Here is a 21,087-nt window from a genome sequence, read left to right on the forward strand (position 1 = left end):
GGAACAATCCACAAAATCTAAGATGTAATCGAACCAGAGAACGGGGCTTGGACGTTGTGGCCCTACCGCTTGGTCAAGGATGATAGGCCTTGCAGTATGCAAGGGGAGATTTCAGGATTCTCGTGAAGAGGAAATGGGATGAATGGCGCAGGCCTACACAGTAGTACGCTGTTTGGATAATGGGTTCAATCCTTCAACCTTCAGCCTCGTGAACTGGTGGGATGAATGGGAGGCCAGTGTGGTGCTGTGCGTGCGCCTCCATCGATGGGAGAGAATGAGGCCCTTTCCGTAGGCAGCTACCCAGAGGGCCAAAATCAGCCACCGTGGCTGAAATTAGACCGTTTTCCATCTCAGTTGGCTTCTGGGCGAGAACGGACGGATGGAGCACCACCAACCTTTCCTTCGGGCAGCAAAACGCCTCGGGCTTCCCGCACGAGAGATGGCATTGAGCGTGGAGGGAGAGAGCTAAAGTGGCAGGAAGAGACAGCTCCAGGCCAGGACCAGAATGGAACGTGACCATATATCGACCATCACGGCTATCGTTGCAATCCCATGTGTCGGCAGCTGGAGGGGTCTAGGCCAGGCTGCAGCCCAGGCCTTTACTGCCGTTCCCGGTGCCCGAGCCAGAACAGATGGCAACGCAGAGGAGAGAGCGAGGGCTCCATTGTCGTGGCAGAAGTCCTGGCAGAACAAGAGCGGGGGTAGAGAAGAGGCCATCACTGGGCCGAGTGCCACCCAAAGCTGATAAGGATGGTGCCAGGGCTGCGATCCAGAAAGGACCAACTTTGGACCTCTTTGGACTTCAGCAAAATATCTTTCGTGCGATTATCACGACTTGAGCGAAAATTCAGTCCGGTGACTTGATGTCCATCATCTTCCCGATCAAAAGAACGAATTGTGGCAAAGCATTCGATTGAATCGGGTGCCCCCTTCAACGGTGGCATCAGACAATTTGATTGCAGGGAGTTGACTCACGTGGGAGGGATTCAAAGTGTCCTATAGGTAGTTCTCCACCTACAACCGTTTGTTTAGTGACCGTTTGAAGTTACAACAGCACCGGGAAAAGCAACTTATGGCCAATCTTTGCACTTACGACTGTTGTGGCATCCTCGCTGTCATGTGATTAAAAAACCTGCACCCAAAACCCCAACTTACGACCAGTCCTTGCACTTATGACTATTACAGCAGTCCCATGGTCATGTGATCAAAATTTGGGTGTGTGGCAACTGGCACATATTGCATTTACGATGGTTGCAGCATCCCGGGAGGTCATGTGATTGCCATTTGCGACTTTCCAGCAGACTTCCTCCAAGCAACGTCCATGGGGGGGGGAACCTGATTCATTTAACAACCGTGTGATTCGTTTAACAACTGTGGCAAAGAAAGGTCATAAAACCGGCCGCAACTCCCTTAACTCCTTTTGCTTAGAATGTAAATTGGGGTCCTAACTTGAGGACTAACCTGTATTGGATTGAACCTTTCCATTGGAAGAGCATTGAGTTGGATCGGTGTCCTTGTGGACCATTCTCAGTTACATGTTTCATTTTCTTCCCTCCTTTTGGTCACCTAGGAAGTTGGTCGCTTGGTCTGGGGGTGGTTGGGGGACCCCGATCCTAATCCGGCTGTCTGACATGGGCCCTGATCCTGCTCACCCTGCCTCCCCTGCCCCTTTTCCCTGGCCTTCAGGAGGGGAGCAGGAATTTCCTCTACCTGCCAGGAGGACAAATCGCTCTCCGGCACTGGCGGCCTCTTTCCTTCCTCCCTGGAGGCTGGCGAGAATTAGCGGATGACTCCGAAGGCCCCAGGACGCCTGCCAAACGTGACCACAATGCAATTACCCCCTTTTTTTTCTGGGGGGAGGAGGGGAACAGATTCGTTCGACAGCGAGGAGCAATTTCGCGCATGAGCCGGTGGAAGCACCTGAGGGCACGGGGGTCCAGGCCCCTCCCCGGAGTCGTCAGAAGGAGCGCCATTTCGTTTGCATAAGTTAATTTATTTAAATGGAAGCCTGCTCAAAACGGTTGAGTGCTGAAGCAGCGCTGGAGGCAGACGGGGAGCCATTTACCCAGCGCTAAAATATACCTCCTTGGTTTGGTAGCCGACAGAGAGGAGCTAAAATAAAAGAAAGGCTGTCATTTGGAGACCAGGAGACCCACAGACTCTACGTGCCAACACTGGACAAGACCTTTATTACGAGGGCCGGGAAAAGCTAGCAAAAATGGCGGGTTTTTGGATTGACTCTGGTTCTGGAACCTTCCACCGCGTGGCATGTACACTCAGACTTCAACTTATGACGAGTCATTTAGCGACTGTTCAAAAATACGACAGACAACACCCCCCCCAAAAAAGGGTACGGGTAGTCCTCGACGTACGACCACAATTGAGCCCAAAATTTCTATTGTTCAGTGAGACATTTGTTAAGTGAGTTTTGCCCTGTTTCATGGCCTTTCTTGCCACGGTTGTTAAGTGAACCACTGCAGTGGATAAGTTAGTTACCTGGTTGTTAAGTGAACCTGCCTTTCCCATTGATTTTGTCAGAAGGTTGCAAAAGGGGATCACGTGACCCCGGGACACTGTAACTATCATAAATATGAGTCGGTGGCCAAGCATCTGAATTTTGATCATGTGGTCGTAACTGTGAAAAACAGTTATAAGTCACCTTTTTCCTGCCGCTGTAATTTTGAACGGTCACTAAATGAATTTGTTGTATTAAGACCTGGATTTGAAGTTCGGAGTTCTTGCCTCCGTGGTCACTTGGCTGAATTTTCAGGGCTCGGCAACCGGCCTTCATTTAACTGATGTTTCCCGTATTCTGGGCTCACATGACCACGATTTGCGATGGGTTTTTTTTTGCTGGAAACTGGTGTTTACAGGGCTTCCGGTTTGCAGCAGGAAATGGAGAAGCTTCCCTGGGGAAATTTTATTAGGATTTTTCCCGTGCTTTGTAACTTGGAGATCGGAGAAGTTTCATACGTTGAAGGGAGGAGAAGACAAACGATTCCCAGGCGCGATGCTCGCCACAGGCCACAAGCTATTTTCCCACGGTTTTCCAGCCACCAAATCATTCTTGGATTCTGTCCAAGGGTCTTCTGATGAGAAGAGGGTCCGGTGGGTGGTTTGGGCGAAGATTCTCTGTGTGTGTGTGTGTGTGTGTGTGAGAGAGAGAGAGAGAGAGAGAGAGTTGTGTCCTTTCCAGGTTACCTCGGAATGCATAAAGATAGTATTCATTGTAGGGGAGAAAGAAGCACTGATAAGCTAAAAGAAGAAATTGTTCAGAGCTTCAGATTTTTCATCCCTGCCCCGCCTACTCCCTTCTTTGGCACCGCCCACTCTGTGTGGCCACACCCCCTGGCCCGGCACTGCCTTTACCAGACCCCCATCTTCAGCTCCCCAAAGGTTGCCAGCTGTTTTTTTTTTTGCAGCTGCTTGTCCCCAAGATCTCTGTGCCTCTTTTGGCAGCTGGGGAGGTGGGTTGTAAGCTGACGAGGATCTCTTCTCCTTGGGGGTTCTGGCTTTTTGAAATTTCCTTTCCTTTGCAGAAGCCCCTGCTCCCCCCACCCCCGACCCCATTTTCTTGGCTAGGAAGGAGGAGAAACTGCAGGCAAGCTTTGCAAACCTTGGTGGGTCTCTTTGCAACATCTGTTCAGAATAAAAGGGCCTTTCGTGGCTTCGCTGGAGCTGCAGCAGCCTGCATGGAAATTGAATCTCCACACAGCCGCCTCCCTCCCTCCCACCCCGTTTGTCTTCTCCTTGAGAGGAGACCCCCCCCCGCCTGCCCGCCCCGCCTTGACCTTCCTCTGCCTCTCCTATGGGCCACATGAAAGCCGTCTGCTCTGCTGCCCCCCCCCACTCTCTCCACCATTGGAATAAAAGGAATTCTAATAAACCGCGGGGAGGGGCTCGCCATTCACTCTTTCCATGGAAACCGAAGAGGCTGACCCCGAGCAAGGGCTCTGCGGCTTGATCCCCCCTCGGTCACGGCAGGAAGAAGAAGAGGGAGGCGGTTGAAAAGAGATTTGGGGAGGGGGTGGCAGGAGAGAAAAGCTTTGGAACCAGCAGCAGTCTTGCTGCCTCCTTTAAGGACAGCCTGGTGCAAAAGAGCGAGGCTGCTGGCTCACTTGGGAAGAAGGGAAGGAGAGCAGCCTGCTTCTTACCATCGCTGTGTGTGTGTGTGTGTGTGTGTGTGTGTGTGTGTGTGTGTGTGTTCCACCCCATTAGCCTGCTGGCCATGGAGTCACGGTGGCTTTGCTTCCTGTCTTGGACCTCTGCTCTCCTCTTCCCTGTCTCTTCTCAGCCGCAAAGGAGGGGAGGGAGGCATCTTCGATTTGGACTCGGTTGGACAATCTGCGCCTTTCCTTTCTCTCCCCTTCTGGACCTTCTCTGACACTCCTTTGGTGTCCACCATGGGGTGATGGATTGTAGGGCGTCTGGCCACCCTCTGCCCGTGGGTGCTTGGCTGCTTAGGTTCTTCCGGGGTTTGGAGAACCGGGGTAGTGGTGCTCAGGGGGCAGTCTGTAACCTGAGGATAAGGGTTCCCCCGGTGCTCAATGCCTCCCCAGACATCAGGTCTGGCCTTCTCTTGGAGGGGGGGGGGTTACTGAAGTTAAGTACAGGTAGTCCTCGCTGAGTGACCACTCATTCAGGGACCAAAGTTATGACGGCACTAAACGAGGAAGTTTGTGGCCGGCGATCCTCAAAGTTGGAGCCGTTGCAACATCTCGGTGTCACCTAAGCAAAGCCGATGCAGAAGCTGGCAGGAAGTTAACATTGACATTGCTCTTAATGACCGCATGCAATTCACTTAATGACTGCAACCAGAACCGCTGTTCTGGGTGGTATTTTTTTGCTTAATGACTGCATCGCTTAGTGACAAAGTTTCCGGTCCCAATTACTGAAGATTACCTGGGAGTGGACAGACAAAAGGAAAGATTTCTTGAAGCAGCATGTAGGCAAACTGTGGAACTCACCGCCACAAGGTTGGGATGATGGTTTATCTCCCAGGCAGTTTTGGAACGGTGGGTCTTGAGGTAGCCTGGCTTCGACTTTCTGTACCCCTTGCTGGGTTTCCTGTGGGGCTCTTTTCTTCTAAAATACAACTGCCCCAAAGCAAGGTGGACTCAGAGATGTGGGAGGCAGCTCCCTGCTCCCCATGTTGCCCCCTTGCCAGTTTTCAATCAATCAATCAATCAATCAATCAATCAATCAATCAGAAGAGAGCTAAAAAGGGACCTTGGAGGCCTTCTAGTCCATCCCCTGCTCAACCAGGAGACCCTCGACCATTTCCGAGAGGTGGCTGTGCAATTTCTTATTTAAAACTTCCACTGATGGAGCAGCCAAAACTTCTGAAGGCAACTTCTCTTCCACGGGTTTATTGTCCTCGCCGTCAGGAAGTTTCTCCTTAATTCCAGATTGCCCCAAAGGTGCTTTCTTTCAAGAGACAAGTGGACTTCTTTGTTTTTCTTTGAAGACGTTTCGCTTCTCATCCAAGAAGCTTCTTCAGCTCTGACTGGATGGTGGGGAATGTCGGAGCTGAAGAAGCTTCTTGGATGAGAAGCGAAACGTCTTCAAAGAAAAACAAAGAAGTCCACTTGTCTCTTCGGGGCAACCATGACATTTAATTCCAGGTTGCTTCTCTCCTTGATTCGTTTCCATCCATTGCTTCTTGTCCTGCCCTCAGGTGCTTTGAAGAATAGCTTGACTCCCTCTTCTTTGGGGCAGCCCCTGAGATACTGGAAGCCTGCTCTCATGTCTCCCCTGGTCCTTCTTTTCATCAAACTAGAACATACCCAGTTTCTGCAAACGTTCATCCTACGTTTTAGCCTCCAGGTCTATGTGAGCTGAGCCTGACCCAGCCCTCCTTATCTGTGAATGGGATGGCCTCCAACCCCCAGACATCCCCAGCTGGCTCAAGCTACGTTGACGGTGAGGATTGTAGTCTGATGCGTCTCCAGGTTCCGATGTCTGTAGCATCTCAATGTCAGTGATCTCTTAATACTTTTCAAATTGGTGCTCTAGCCGTCCGTGCTGCATCCTCTCTAATTCCAGCACATCTGGAGCCTGTCCGCTTTGGGGGCCCGGCTAGGATTGTAAATCTCTATCCCTCCCTCCCCCCCCCATCCACCCTCCTGGTCTTTGTTACTCCAAAAAGCACCTAAGCGAGCTGGTTGGATTTAGACCTGGGGGAAACCCTCCTTCCTCTACTCTCTTGGGGCTCCCGGGTGGATTTGGGGAGCCTGCCAAGATGGGCAGGATTGCCCCCTTGCTTGGAGAAGGGGCAGGAAGGCTGAGGAAGAAGAGGATGAGAGGATGGTGACCTGCTCTGTGGGCTTTAATTCTGCCCCTAAACTAGGGGTTAACTACCTCGGCAAGAACTACCCGGGGTGACAGGAGACCTCGATGGAGGCCTGACCCCCTCCTCCCTCCCGCGTGGGAGAATCACCCCCCTGGGTCAAGAGGTCGACGGTGGGGGAGGGGAGAAGAGACCCCCTTTTTTGCCCGATTTGGCTGGGCTGGAATCCGCTTGGGAGGAAGCCCCCTCCCCTTGCCCAGCCTCTCTAGGGAGAGGAGGGGATCATCCCTCCCCTCCTGCCTCCCGTCCCGGCTGCCAGAGGGACGGAGGCTTCCTTTGTTCCCTCCCCCTCCCAGCCTCCTTTCTCCTGCCACTCCAGAACCCAGCCTCCACACCGGGGAAATCAGATGCCACCGACTCTCATTTGCCAGGACCCTGCCTGCCTCCCCCTCCCACGCCCCCCCCACCAGCTCAGAGATCCGAGCTGCGTCAGTCACTGCCTGTTTGATCCGCCTGCAGCTGCCCGAGCGATGCAAAGCTCCAGGTGCGCCGTGCCCTCCTCCCCCCGGATGGGCCCACCCCCCCTCTTCTCGACGCCCCCTCCCCAGCTCCCTGCTGACCCCCGGTGACCGCTCTTTGGCCTCTCCGCCATCCTCCTCCATCCCGGCGGAGGCTGGGGGGGTGGGGAGCACATCCCCCCGCCCGCCTCCCCCTCCTCCCGGGGTTGGATTTCAAGGCGAGGGAGGGGCGCAGCCAGCCACGAAAAGGCGGTGGAAATTGCTCAGCTCTCGACTCTCCCTCCCTCCCTCTCTCTCTTTTTGCCATTCTTTTCGCTTTCCCCGACTCGCCTTTCCACATTCAGTGGCGCGGCCGTTCTCCGCGCTTCCTCTTTCATTAGCGTTCACCTTGATGCTGAACGGGGAAGGGGGGGGCGGGGAGGGGGTTTCAACAACTCCGCAGCCTTTTTGATTCCCCCTCTTGCCTATACCCCCCCCACACACACACACGCCCCCGAGCCCGACGCACCGCGGGCTGCCTTGATTTCTGATTGCTATTCTTGGCACAAGCGCGCGCGCACACGCACACACACACACACACACACACACACAGAGGCGGTGAGGGGGGGAGCTTGGATCGCGCATCACACGTTGGCAAAGCTGCCACCCACTCGAGAGAAAGCAGCGCGCAGTGCCGTCCCTGCCTCCCCTTGAAACGCAGCGGCAGCCGCGTCGGGGATCCTGATGTCTCTATAGCCGAAGTGCGAAGAAGCCCGTCTCACCCCCCCTCGCCCGCCCTCTTCCTTCCTCCCTTCCTTCCCCTCCGGCACTTTACCTCTCCCCCCCTTTCTCTTCTGCTTTTAGCAGTCTGCAGCCAAGCCATCAAATCCCCCCTTCTGCATACGGGCGCGCGCACACACACATATCTACACACACACAGCCTCGCGCGCCCCACACACACCCGCCGCTTCTGCAACCGCCGGCATTAAAATTTCCAACTGGATGCTACGGGGGCCTTTTTTAAATTCCCGGCTGTCCCCAGCGGCTTGTGAATAATAGCTGCTGGAAGACCTCCAAAGGGCTACGGGAGAGAAGGAAGGAAGGAAAGGAGCGCCGATTCTGCTACTCCCTACTCATCCCCTTCTCCCTCCTTCCTAAGGATTTAATCGGTGACCGTCGCTTGTGTGGACGCAGCGAAGAGAAGAAGCGCTGAAGAGCGGCAGTCGGGAGGGAGCTGGAGAACATCTTGCAGGTACTATGGAAATTGGGGAGGGGGACGTGGACGGGGGGGGGAGGGAGGAGAGACAGCCCTTGTGAATGCTTTGAGGTTCCATTGGTGGGCTTGTAGAAATGCTCTCCGGCCATTCATTCATTCATTCATTCATTCCCTCGTTCCCTTGTCTTCTTCCGCTGATGCCATTTGCCACTCGAGTGCGCTTGGGGAGGAGAGGCGTTGAGAAGAGCAGCGAGCGCGGGGGGCGGGGGGGAGGGAGGAAGGCGGCTTCTGGGTACCACCTCCCTCCTTCCCTCCCTCCGGCTCCCTCCCTCTCTCTCTCTCTCTGGGGCCAAAGAGGGGCTGGGCTTGGAGGGTCGGTGGGGATTCGGGATATGCCAGTAGAGCTGTTTTTGGTGGTCCTTGCCTTCCAACATCTGTGGGAAGGAGAAGTTTGGCTCTGCCGGGGGAAGGACTGTTTCCTTGCTTTCTGAAGAGAAGTTTAATGGCTGTTAAATCCCCCTGTGTGTGTGTGTGTGTGTGTGTGTGTGTGTGTGTGTGTGTGTGTGTGAAGATTTGGCAGAGCTCTGAAAATGTTGCCCCAGGAGAGCCCAAATTCTCATTTCCCTGTCTCTCTTCTTGCCAAAGATCAGGGATCTTAGCTAGGGTTGGTCAGGGACCCCTTCTCCCCCCTTGGAAAGGGGAAGGGGGTTCTCTTCCCAGGGCAAATATATCCCCCACCTGCCTCTGTCCTCCTCTGCCTCTGACCATAAAGAGATGGGCAACCTCTTGAGAGAGGATGGTTGTGAGCCACCAATGACCTCCGTCTGCAAGGGGTTGAGCGAAGGGAACCCAGATTTGTATTTCGTTATTTATTTATCCATCCGTCTGGGGATCAGCAAGATTCCTTCCTGTTTTTTAAACCCTTCCCAGCCTTTTCTCCAGCTGGGAAGGCTGTGCAAGGTGGGACGGCTGCAGCTCCCGGGGAACATTTCCTCCCGAGCCATCCCATTAAATCCAACAAAGTGGAACGGATTGTGAATTGCAGCCCATTGCTTTGGCGTTTGTGTTTGTGCCCGGGCGTGGGTGGGCGTGTGGATGTGATCGGAATTCCTAATGTAAATCTGGAATTGGGTTTGTGTCTGTGTGTGTCTGCCTGTGTCCTAGCTATACTTAAGGTTGCCTTGATGTTGGAAAAGAGGTGGGGGAAAGCAGCAAAGTTTGGAAATGTTTGCATCTTTCTAGATCTCTATGGAGATTCTTGGTCATCCAGGTCATGGTTGTCCCAAAGGGGCTTTCTCAAAAGAAAACTGGACTTTGTGGACAGAGTCCAGTTGCAACGTCCCATTACAAACAAAGTCCCAGTTGCCTCTTGAAAAAAAAGCCCCTTTGGGACTTTTTAAGATGGTATTAAACTTTGGGGATTGGCAGCCAGTTCACAATGACAGTTCAGAGGTGAGCTGAGCAGGTTTCTGGAATAAAGTCTGGAATAAGTGGGACATGGCAAAGTTTGAGGGCCAGGCTTCTTGGGTGGTGAGAGGGGGGATATTTCCTCTTAAACCCCCCCCCCAATTGCTGGTGTTTTTCAGGCTTCCGCTCCCCCCCCCAGGAGATATTTTGAAAAAATAGCAGTGTATGGTTTTAGAGCAGGTGAGGCTTTTTTTGCCTGTGGTTTCTGTGTAAAGATGATGATTTAATACGATGGTGGTTGAAGAAGAGAAAATATATAGCAGGTTTTTTCCTTGCTGGACTTGGAATTAGACCAAGAAAGTCTGAGTTTAAATTTCTGCCAAGGAGGAACCTCGACAAGATCCCTCTCTAAAGCCATTATTGTTCAGTCTGTCCTCCCTCGCAGGACTATTTCATGTAGAAAATAAATGACTGCCCATCCTCCTCCTCCTCCTCCTCCATGGAGGTCTACAGGTAGTCCTCGATTTACAACACTTCACTTAGTGCCCATTTAAAGTTACAACAGCCCTGAAAAAAGCGACTTAACGACCGTTTTTCACACAGCTGTTGCAGCATCCTGTGGTCACAATTCAGATACTTGGCCCCTGGTTCATATTTATGATGGTTGCTGTATCCCAGGGTCATGTGATCCGCTTTTGAGACCTTCTGACTAGCAAAATCAACGGGGAAGCCAAATTCACTTCACAACCATTTTGCTAACTTACCAGCTGCAGTGATTCGCTTAACATCTGGGACAAGGAAGGTGGTAAAATGGTGCAAAATTCACATAACGAATGTCTCGCTTAGCAACGGAAATGCTGGGCTCAATTCTGGTCGTAAGTCGAGGACTAGTTCTACCTGAGTTCTTTGGAGTGGCTACAAATGAGAAATAAAGACCATTGTGTGCATTTTGGGTGCATCACATCCTCGCCAGTAAAACCCAGTTGCGTTCACAGCTTCACACAACTGAGCTTAGGTGAGTAACAAAATTCGGATCCTGGACAGGCCAGGAGAAACGAGGCCAATGGTGGCTTCACACAACACAGAGAGGAACGCAACACACAGTTTCCACCAAGGGCATCATGTGTGGTCTTCTTTCCACGTTGCGAAAATTCACCCCGAGTTGTAACCTACCAGGTTTAGCCATAAAAGGAATTTTGACTTCACGGGTTGTATGAACTGAGCCATTGTGGTTTCTCCGTCTTGATTTATGGCTCAGCTTATATAAATCCAGGCACCTGTGATTTATGGCCAGGGATATGGTTTTTCCAGAGCTTGGAAGAAAAGTGTAGCAAAGTGGAGTTTTTTTAAAAAACATATATATATAAACCAGTCCTTAGTCTTGTTTTTTTCATTAATGCTGTTTGATAAAAGAAAGAGGTGTGGGCGGCTTAGTAACTTAGTAAGGGTATAAAAATGAGAAACTTTTTTCCTGTTAAAGTGGAATAGGTGAGAAAACCTATTACAGGTATTCCTTCACTTACAACCATTCATTTAGTGGCCATTTCAAAGTTACAACGACACTAAAAAAAGTGACTTATGATCATTTTTCACATGGCCGTTGCAACATCCTCCCTTTGGTCACAGGATCAAAATGCTTATTTAACCACCTCACGGATTCACTTAACAATCATGGCACGGAAAGTCGTAAAGGGGAGAGAAATTCCCTTAAATGTTTCGCTTAACAACAAAGATGGTTGGGCTCCGTTGTGGGTCCTAAGTTGAGGACTCCCTGTACTGCAGTTAAACAGGGAGGGGAAGACGTGTGATCGCATGTGGCAAATCAATTTGATAATCGTGAGAATGAATGGCAGCGAATAATAATATTTAAAAACAAAGGCGACACCTTGTAAATAACCTCAAAGGGGAGGCTGAGGATTTCTGGGTGGCCTCCCATCCAAGCCCTGGGAGAGCCGAGGTCAGCCAAGGTCAGCTAAATGTTGCCGACGGCTGGCAAAGGTTTCCCCATTGGCGAAGACGAGACCGCAGCTATCCAAGAGAAGCTCAGCCTGGCATCCTTGCACCCAGAGAGTGAGCTCCGTGGGAGGCTTGCACCCAAAACTCTAATACCTGTGTCGCATTTTGCTGAAAATGGAGATGCCCTTGGCTTTCAGAGCCCCCCCTTCCCTTCCCCCAAAGCCAGATTGAGCAGAAAAACCTTCATTTGCTGCCTTTGCCTGATTCTCCGTAAACGGAAGGCAGCCTTGGCATTTCAAACTGTCTGCAGGAAGAAAAAAAGGAAGGAAGGAAGGGAAAAAAAGAATTACCTTCCTTTCAGGTAAATAGAGTAGATCTGTTCCGTCCGTGCTACAGATTTTGAGCCGAAGCCAAAGGTGCGTGGGCAGGTTGCCAGAGGCTGTGAACCTCAGGGAAGCGAAGGGGTTTTGGGGTACCTTTGGAATTAAATCAGAGCAACCTCTATCTTTTTTTCTTTTTCTTTTAAATGTTTCTTTGCAATGTTCGTGTGGATCTGTCTGGTTGCAGGAGTAAAGGGCTACTTACCAGGAGGGCGGTGGGTGGATTTTTAAACTGGGGGTGGGGGGAGGCAGGGGAAGAGAGGAGTAATTGCTTGCTTTGTTTTCCTCTTTCAAATGACGTTGTTTGTTGCTATTTCATAATAAAGTGGAATCTGGGAGGGCAGGCAGAAAAGGGGTGGGGGTTTGGGGTTGGAGAGAGGATTTATATTGGGCTTAATAGATTCCCAAGAGGACCCTTGGAGATGAAAGCCAAACGGAGCCCCCATCTCTTGCATTAAAGATGCCGAGCAGCCACGCCGGACCCCTCCTCCGTCTCTCTTTTTTCTCTTAAAGGGGGCTTCATAATGAATGCTCTAATAGAAGATTTTCGGCCTCCTGGGATCGCGTTGTTGCTGTGTCTTTGGCGTTTTTGCACGGGTTGGGGAGAGAGCAGGCAGGACTGAGGAATGGGGGAGCTTTAAAAGAACCCCCCACCCGGCTAAAAGCATCCCTCCAGGGCATTTCCAAAAGGGCCCCCAGGAAGGGTCAAAACAGAACCTGGATGGGGCTTCCAAGACGCTTTCTGAGGAAGACTCGTGGGGGCAGCTTTCTCATCTCCCCCTCCTCCCCCAAACACACACCAAGGACACAGAGGCAGGGGCAGCCTTGATCTCAGGGCTCACAGCTGTGAGGAGTCCCTGGAAGGGTGTGTGTGAGAGAGAGAGACAGAGAGAGAAGAAGAAGATGGATGGGCCAAGCTGGAATCAATGATGCCCATCAACAGGTACAATTGGTTCCGAATTGGCCCACTTGGTACCAATGGCAAACTGTGGCTAATCAGTTTCCTTTATCTAACTTTTCCCGGTATTCCTCGGCTTACGATCACCCACTTAGTGGCCATTCACAGTTACTGAAAAAAGAAGCTTACAGATGGTCCTCAGACTTTTGACCAGGGCAGCATCCTTAGGGTCACTTGGTCAAAATTTAAACCCTTGGCAACCGGCGTCTGTGGATGATAGTTGCAGCATCCTGGAACTGCGTGATCGCCAGTTGCGACCTTCCCAGCTGGCTTACGACAAGCCAAGTTAACAGGGGAGGAGGAGCCAGATTCACTCAACGACTGTGCAACTCATTGAACGGCCACGCCAATTCTCTTAACGGCCACAGCAAAAAGGTGATAAAAATTGGGCTTGACTTAACAGCTGCCTCACTTAGCAACGGAATTTCTGGAGCCAACTGAGGTTGTAAGTCGGAGCGTGCCAGCCGAGTCGTGAGGATTTGTGGATGGCTATTGACAACAAGAAGCAACAACGGTTAAGCTTTCTGGTTCACTGACTGAAATTAATTTTTTTTTTTATTGAAAAAGTTTTACAAATATCAATTAAATCAACTTAGAATTTTTGATGGAAAGGGAGAGCTTGCCTGCTACAGCCAAGGTGATTCTGAGCAGCCGGCATGGCCTGTTTACGTATATCGGGTTCAAAAGTACACAGATAAGAGGGAGGTGCGGCAATTGAGGGGATGGCCCAGAATTCCTCGGGGAGATAACTCCTGTAAGTGAGCCAAGCTACGCCTGTATCTGGCTCCCTTCTACCTTTGATCTGCTGTCACGTTTTGACAGCAGCTGGCTGGGGAATTCTGGGAGTTGAAGTCCTCCCATCTTAAAGTGGCCAGGGCTGGGAAACTCTGCCCTCGAGGGAGAAAGGACCAAATTCAAAAGCTGTTTCTCTTCTGGCTGGAAGGAAGACAGTTGGCTCTTTTCTCCACCAGCCCAGGAGCAACTGAATAGCTGGATCGAACCTTTCCCCCACACGCCTCTTCTGGCTTCCTCCCCTCCCCCCATCGCCCCCTGGGAAGAAAAGCCACAGGATGAGCACTGGTCCTCTCCCACTCCCACCCCATGAACAAAAGAATACGGGGCAGGGGCTGCCCTTGTCCGGTCCCAGAACGGCGTGGTCTTCGAAAGACCCCAAAGCCCAGCCGAAGAGACCCCGAGATCCAGAGTGAAAGGCAAGGTTGGGAAAAGGGATCTCCTGAGAACCCACATTTTCCCCCTGGAGTAAATGCTGCTTGGCGAAATTGAAAGGAGGGTGGGAGCACCGCTTGGCAGGAATCCCAGGAAGGGCTGCACCCTTGGAAAAAGAAAACTTTTCCCAGGGGTGGGGGATTGGGGGGGTTGGATCCTGAGCAGGGGTGGGTTCTACTTATCTTTACTACTGGTTTGCAACGGGGCCGCGCGTGCACGCTTCCTTCGCTCACACATGCACTTTTCTGTGCAAGAGTAGAAGCATTTTCATGACATCAGGATCAGTGGGCGGAGCCTCCCGCCAGTTTTACTACCGGTTCTATAGAATCGGTGCGAACCGGGGGCAACCCACCACGGATCCTGAGCTTCGAAAGGAATCCTGGTTAAGTCAGAGATGGGTCGTGTTGGGTACTTAGAGAAACGCTGCATTGGGAGCCCTCCAAGTGGTCCCAGAGTGGGGAGGGTCTTTGGCCTTTCCAGAGCTCTCTCCCTAGAAGACTCCCCCTCCCAAGAACTGTCAAATGTTTCGACGGGTGGCACAGTCGGAGGTTGGCAGTCAGTTTCAAAGTGGGACATAGCAGCTGGTGTTCTCTGCGTCAGCTCGCACTAGGAGTTCAGGGAAAGAGAAAAATGGCTGCTGGGGGCCCCTCCAGACCCCTCCCCCTCACCAGAATGCAGCGAGGCTATTAGCCTCCAATCTGCCTTCAGCCCTGGGCAAGGATCACTCCTGGACTGGCATCCTCGCCTTTGCTGCCAGGACGGAAAGAACAAACCGTGTTTCCGTCGAGGCTGTGCTTCTCCAAAGACGGTTCGGCTGGAGGGCTGCAGTCCCAGGGTGAGATAGGGAGGGAGGGCAGGAGGATTGCAAGGATGCCCCCCCCACAATGCCTGCTTTCCATTGGGGGGGTGGCTTTCCTGGGGTCCATTGTCTGGTGCGGGTGAGACCCCATCTGGGCTGGGATTGAGGTGCCCAAGAGGGACATCTGAACGCAGACGTCTATCCTCCAGTTTTTCTGCTCCAAGCTCTCTCCTCTGCCGGTGACTGATGGCCCTCTTCTCTCCTTCTCCTGGAGGGAGCAAAGATGCAGCCCCCTCCTCCTTCCCCCACCCTGCCAATTCCCCTATAAATGGTCATCATTAAGATCCTCGGGCATCCGATTTATTTTGCTTTCTGTCTGGCTCAGCCTCTTACAGAAGGAAGCAAGCAAGCGCAAGCGAGCGTTGGAAGAGAGGGAGGGGGGGCAGCAGACACACTCGGCTGCACAGCGGAGGGAAAATGAGCACGGGGGAGGGGAGGAAAGCCAAGGGGGCCTGGGCGAGACAATCCATCAATCCTGGGAAGGGGAGGGGGGGCTGGGCTCCTCTGCGTTGGCCAGAGCCTTGGGGAAGGAAATCAGGGGGGTGTGGACCTCTGCTGGCAGGTGCCACCTGCTTGGGCTCTGTGAAAGCTCCCCAAGAGCCTGGGAGGAGCAGTGGGGCTCGGTGGGGAGGCATGGCCCAGGCTGGGGTGGGGGGTGTTCCAGGAAGTGATCCCTCCTCCTGACTTTCTCCAAAGCTACAAAGAACAACTTCCAGGTTCTGGATGTGGGTCAGCTCTAGAACCTGGCAATGGACAGGCAGAGTTGCATTCTATTTAGCAATCTGCAATTTCTGACTACGAGCAACGACTTCCTTGGAAAGGAGCTACCAGAACCTGGCTTGTCCCTGGACAGTCAATCCCTGAAGCCGGGAGCAAAGGCAGGAGGCTGGACCACACCATCCGCAACTCCAGGTCCCAGGATTTTGAGGAACCGTCGTGCCCCTGGCTGGAAATTTTGGGGTCTGGAGGGCTGCCCCAGTAAGAAGGAGCAGCCCACCAGCAGGCTGCCTCTGTAATGCCACTCCATGGTGCCAAGATGCTTCTGGCTGGCATGGCTTTAACGTTGGTTATGTCATTTTTTCAGTGGGACTGAAGGGACGTTCCTCCTTTAAGCCGAAGGACATCGAAGGACAGAGCAAAGGTATCGAGGTCCTCGCTGATTCAAAATGCCTGTGCAAAGTTTTTATTTTACATCTAAAATAGGAAAGTATTAGCTGGAGCTGGTTTGGATTATTGGTGGTTTTTTCCCCTAGCTTTTTTGCATCAAACCGAACAGACCCCAAGTCGGTGGGTAAAGCATATTAACCAGAGAGTTGCTGGACAGGGGGTCCCAGAACCCTGACTCTTTACAAGAACTGGGTCTTATGGACAGTAACCTCCAGCAAGGTATCCCATTCGAATCTGAACCTGAGGGCCCCCGACGGACCCACCTGACAGGTGTTGCGTGGCATCGGGAATTCATTGGTGGTTCCCCCCCCCAGCACCTGATTAATGAAGGGATTTTTGCAGATGTAAGATGGTGACGTGGTTTATGGGTCACTTAAATTGATGACGAGAAGGCAGGTGACGTCCGCCTGAATGAAATGCGTGTGGATTCTCAGATTCTTCAGAGACCAACAGGGACTCAACGCATCCTTCCTTTTCATCCATGATTCCTGTTTCACACGCTGCTTCCGCTTGCATGCAGAGAGACTGCGGGCATTCTCCTCAATTCACAGGAAAATGGCAATCGGGCACCAAGGAATAAACTCCTGGAGGGGCATTTGAGCCCCATAATTTGGCCAGTGAGGATGGACAAGACCCCTGTTGTTCTTTGCCGAAGACACAAAAGTCCAATTAACGAATTTCAGGATCTGGAATCCTCTTCATCCCTGCTTTTCTGAATTAAAAACAGGCTTGCCAGATGCCTCTGCGGGAGGAGGTCAACCAGCAAAGGCGGGTTCCTCCATCTTCAAAGCCAGAGTACCTCGATCACCAAATTCGAGCAGTCCTCGCGACCGTCCGCAGCGACCACTGGGATGGAAAAGTCGTTTTGCCGCCAAGCCTTGCGTTTACAGCTTTCGCAGGTCTGCAAAAGTGAAGGAAAGATGACGGAAGGAAGATCGTGAGTGCCCACTTTGCTTAACAACCGAGTTGCTGGTCTCAATTGTGGTCGTTAAACGAGGACGACCCGTAATGCGAGCGGAGAACCACGGACTTTGTGCCTTGTTTGTGTAGCTGTCTGTTGAGGGAAGGCTGAGGGATTGGATGGGTTTTGCTGCTGCTCCATCCAGAACAGAATAACCGAGTTGGAAGGGACCTCGGAGGTCTTCTAGTCCAGCCCCCTGCTCAAGCAGGAGATCCTATACCGTTCCAGACAAACAGTTGTCCAATCTCTTCTTAAAAGCCTCCAGTGATGAAGCACCCACAAATTCTGGAGGCTAGTTGTTCCACTGGTTGAATGTCCTCACTGTCAGGAAATTTCTCTTCAATTCCAGGTTGCTTCTCTCCTTGATCCGTTGCTTCCTCTCCTGCCTTCAGGTGCTTTGAAGAGTAGCTTTCACTCGTCTTTCACCCCATCTCATGGGCATCTACAGGTATGGTCAAAAAGGGTGAGATGGAACTCACGGCGATGCCACAAAGCTTCACCTGTACATCCCATCATTGGAGCCCCTGGCCTCAATCCTTTTGACCTCACCTGCCCCTTACTTGAAGCTGCCAGGAGGCTGAAAACCTGTAATACCCATTGCTAAGCCTTGAGTCAAGATGGGTCATGGCTAGGATCTTGAATTCCTCCATTTTTCTTGCTTGGCAAAGGAACGAGGGCCGTGCAGTCATCCAGGAGGGCGTCCTTGACAGGAGAGAGGAAAGAGAAAAAGGAAAAGGCAGGAATGAGTTGGGGGGGGGAGGGGAGATGGAGGAGAGGGCTGAGAGATTGATTAGCAAAGGAAGGGGCTTTTCCAGGAAGATGGAGCACAGCAACCGGCACTGAAGATAAAGGGCTGCTTAGGACAGCCCAAAGTTTTGGGGGTTGGTGGAGGAGGGGGGCCTTGGTGGTGGTCTTCTGAAGGAGTGCAACTCTTGCCAGCTGCACTTGGAAAAATGGAGAAGGAAGGAAGGAAGGAAGGAAAGTGAGGGAGAGCTAGAAGGATGGGTTATAGAACGAAGCAAGGAAGGTATGGAGCACAAGAGGGAGGAAAAGGACAAGGAAGGAAAGGATGAAGGAAAAAAGAAGGGAGGGAAGAAAGGGAGGGAGGAATGAAGAAAAGGAGGAAGGAACGAAGGAATGAAAGAATGAAAATGAAGGAGAAAGGAATTGAGGGAGAGATAGAAGGATGAGTTATAGAAGGGATGGGATGGAGCACAAGAGGGAGGAAAAGGCCAAGGAAGGAAAGAATGAATGAAAAAGAGGGAGGGAAGGAAGGGAGAGAGGAAGGAAGAAAAGGAGGAAGGAAGAGGAAGGAAGGAAGAAAGGAAATTAAGGGCGGGAGGGATAGAAGGATGGGTTAGAAAGAAGGAAGGAAGGGATGGAGCACAAGAGAGAGGGAAGGGACAAGGAAGGAAGGAACGAATGAAGGAAAAGAGAGGGAGGGAGGGAGATTGCTTTCCTGGTCTTGCTCCACCTCCCTCTTCCTCTTCCTGCCGGCTGGGTGAGACAGCAGAACTAGGCAAAGCTGGATCATTAGCTGCAAAGGAACAGCTGAGGCTGCTTCTGTAAAAAGGCTGCCTGATTCCTCCATCGATCCGCTTGATTTAGAGGGAGGAGGGGGTCAGAGGGCTATAAATTACGGTTGGGGAGGCAGGCGGTGGGCGAGGGAGGGGCAATGCCCATGGGGCTGGAGCAGAGGGAGGGAAGACAGATTTTGTCTGTGCAGCCCAGGGAATTGAACGTGGGGGGGTGACGTGGTCGCCCCTCTTAGCCAGGCACTGACCGAGTTAAGACATCCAGTTAGAGAAGCCGGGTGACTCAGTTTCTCCAGAGGGAATTGAAGGTTTTCTGTGGCTGTTGGCTTGGTAGGAGGGCCCTTGTCTGAGTCTCCCACGGCCCACATTCAGGAGGGAATCTGGTGGCTTTTTCCAACCTGCAGATTTTATTCAAAGCGAGACACGTTTTCGGTGCTACAGTTCACTGCATGAGAGACATCCAATTCTTCTCCTCCTTCTTTTGAAATGGGTAAGCTTTCATGTGCTGCCTCTCATGTCAGCACCCCCGTTTCAGCAGAACCCCACAAACTTTCCTGGGCTACAGCTCCCTTCATCAGATGCATCCATAGAGGTCGAGCTGGTAGTAAGTTTCTTCTGCCTTGCAATACAATTTGGGCATCGCGAAAGGGGCTGGCAGAGCCCCCTTCTAGGCGACACAAGAGGGATTTTCCTTTGGGGGCAGGCACAGGAGCAACTGAGGGATCCCACAAATTTGCTTGGAGTCGAGCCCCGGTTGGGCATTGTCGTTGACTCTCAGTATGGAGGGGGTTCTTTGCACCCCGAAAATTGGGGCTTTGGTTTTAGGTTACAAGCAGCAGCTTGCAAGGTTTTGGGAAGGGAAGTTGCTGCTGTTGGGAGAAAGGATCTGACCTTGGTTCGGTTTACACCGGGGAGTGTCCAAGGTTGGCAACTGGAAGACCTCAAGAGTTTAAGTCCTACAATTCTCCAGCCAGCCAGAAGTTGAAATCCACAGCTTTTCAAGTTGCCAACCTTGGACACCCCTCGGTTACCCTCAGTTTCCTCTTAAGCTGGCCTTGAAGATGTAGTGGCAAGGGTGCCCCATAGCTGCAGGGCACCAGAGATCCCACCTCTGCCCACCCACCCTTGGCAAGCGCCCCGCTCCTTTCTCCCACCCACCCCCAAGCCCTGGCCTTGTGCTTCCCCATCGGGTGCCGCCTCCGCCGGAGGAAATCTCCCACTCCCCTCCTTTTCCGTCACCCAACCCGGCGCTCTGCCGATAATTACTCCTCTTCCTTAATTGAAAATTTCGGCCTCAGCGATTTGAGAGAAGGGGCGAGGGCTGGAACCCGAGCAAGCATGACACCATCGGAGCACTGCGTAATGGGCCAAGAGCGAGGCCGGGGGATTTATGGCTCCTACAGGTTGGCAAATGATCTCATAACTCAAGCGAGGGGCTTCGGCGCAGTGGGCTCCATCAGCCGCGGACCCCCCTCCTCCCCTCCCTCCCTCCCTCCCTTCCATCCTTCCTTCCTTCCCGCCCCATCCGTGCCTGCTACCACCCGCTGCGGTGCAACCACAGGGGGAAAAAAAACGGATTTTCCTCCCCCACGGGGTTGCATGGATTCTAGAGGCGCAATCCTTTTGATGGGAATTATTACTGTTATTACCAGCACGCCCTCTCCGAACAGGGCTATCCGTCTGAGCCGGAGCGACCGGGATGGGGATGGAGGATGGGGGGATGAGGAGGACGGCGAGGCAATTAAATCAAACCGTGGTGGGGAGGGGGGGGCTGACTGACAGTCTCACCTTCCAGCATCGGGGGGGGGGGTGAGGGGTGAGGGTTGGAGTGGTGGGAGGGCAGGCTCTGTGCCGCCGAAGACAGATAAGGTCCAATCAAGGTGGATCCACCAGGCGCTGGTATTTAAGACGCCAGATCATGCCTCGCTAGCGTGGTTTTTCCGAAATGCTGCAGATTCCCCCAGATGAAGAAGGGCAGCGGCAATTAAGTCGCTGTCCATCTCTCCTCCCTCCTCCCCCCCCCCCCGGTTGGAGAGAATCAAGTGGTGGGCCCAGGCAGGGGAGGAGGGGGGCGCTGCGCCTCTCTGATTGTCATTAATAACAGCAATTTTACCAGATTAGTGCCCGTCCTTTAATAACTCGGATGCACATAAGTGCCAGGAGCATTTTGATGGGCTGCGGGTCTGTTCCTCCACGCTGCTATTTTTTTTTCTCTCTCTCTGCCCTCCCCCCCACTCCGTCCCCCAGCATTAATGCAGGGGAAAAAATGTTAGCAGGTTTTTTTTAGGGTGAAGGAGAGGAAGGAGGCTCTGGGTCCTTATGGCTGACCTCTTCAGCCCTGCCCCGATGATCTTTTTTTTGGGGGGGGTGTCTTCCCCCCATCAGGCACTGTCTTCTTTTGGGCCAGACCATTGGTGCCAAATGCCTTGGGAGGTTAATTGGATGCGTGTCATTGAGGCATAAGGTATTTGTTATGCAAATAGCCGCCTCCAGAAACCTGAGCAGCTTAATCAAGGGAGAGCAGGGGGGAGGGGGGGACAGTTGCTCTGCAGTGGGCCTCACAACACAGCACAACTGACAAACCCACACTCCTTGGAGGAGGCTGCGAGGGAATGCCCCCTCACTGTGTTTGGGT

At 52.4% G+C, this 21,087-nt stretch overlaps 1 protein-coding gene across 1 annotated transcript in view; it reads left to right on the top strand.

Annotated features, from left to right (window-relative positions):
• RAI1 (retinoic acid induced 1) overlaps positions 1-21,087 on the top strand; it is a 103,874-nt gene that overhangs the window by 24,004 nt on the left and 58,783 nt on the right. Inside the window, 1 exon segment of the mRNA XM_070955247.1 lies at positions 7,946-8,038. The gene's annotated coding sequence lies outside the window, so the exon portion shown is untranslated.

This window comes from Pituophis catenifer, unplaced genomic scaffold (genome assembly GCF_029215685.1).
Source record: "Pituophis catenifer annectens isolate HBS135680 unplaced genomic scaffold, rPitCat1.0.hap2 SCAF_16, whole genome shotgun sequence".
Taxonomy (NCBI): domain Eukaryota; kingdom Metazoa; phylum Chordata; class Lepidosauria; order Squamata; family Colubridae; genus Pituophis; species Pituophis catenifer.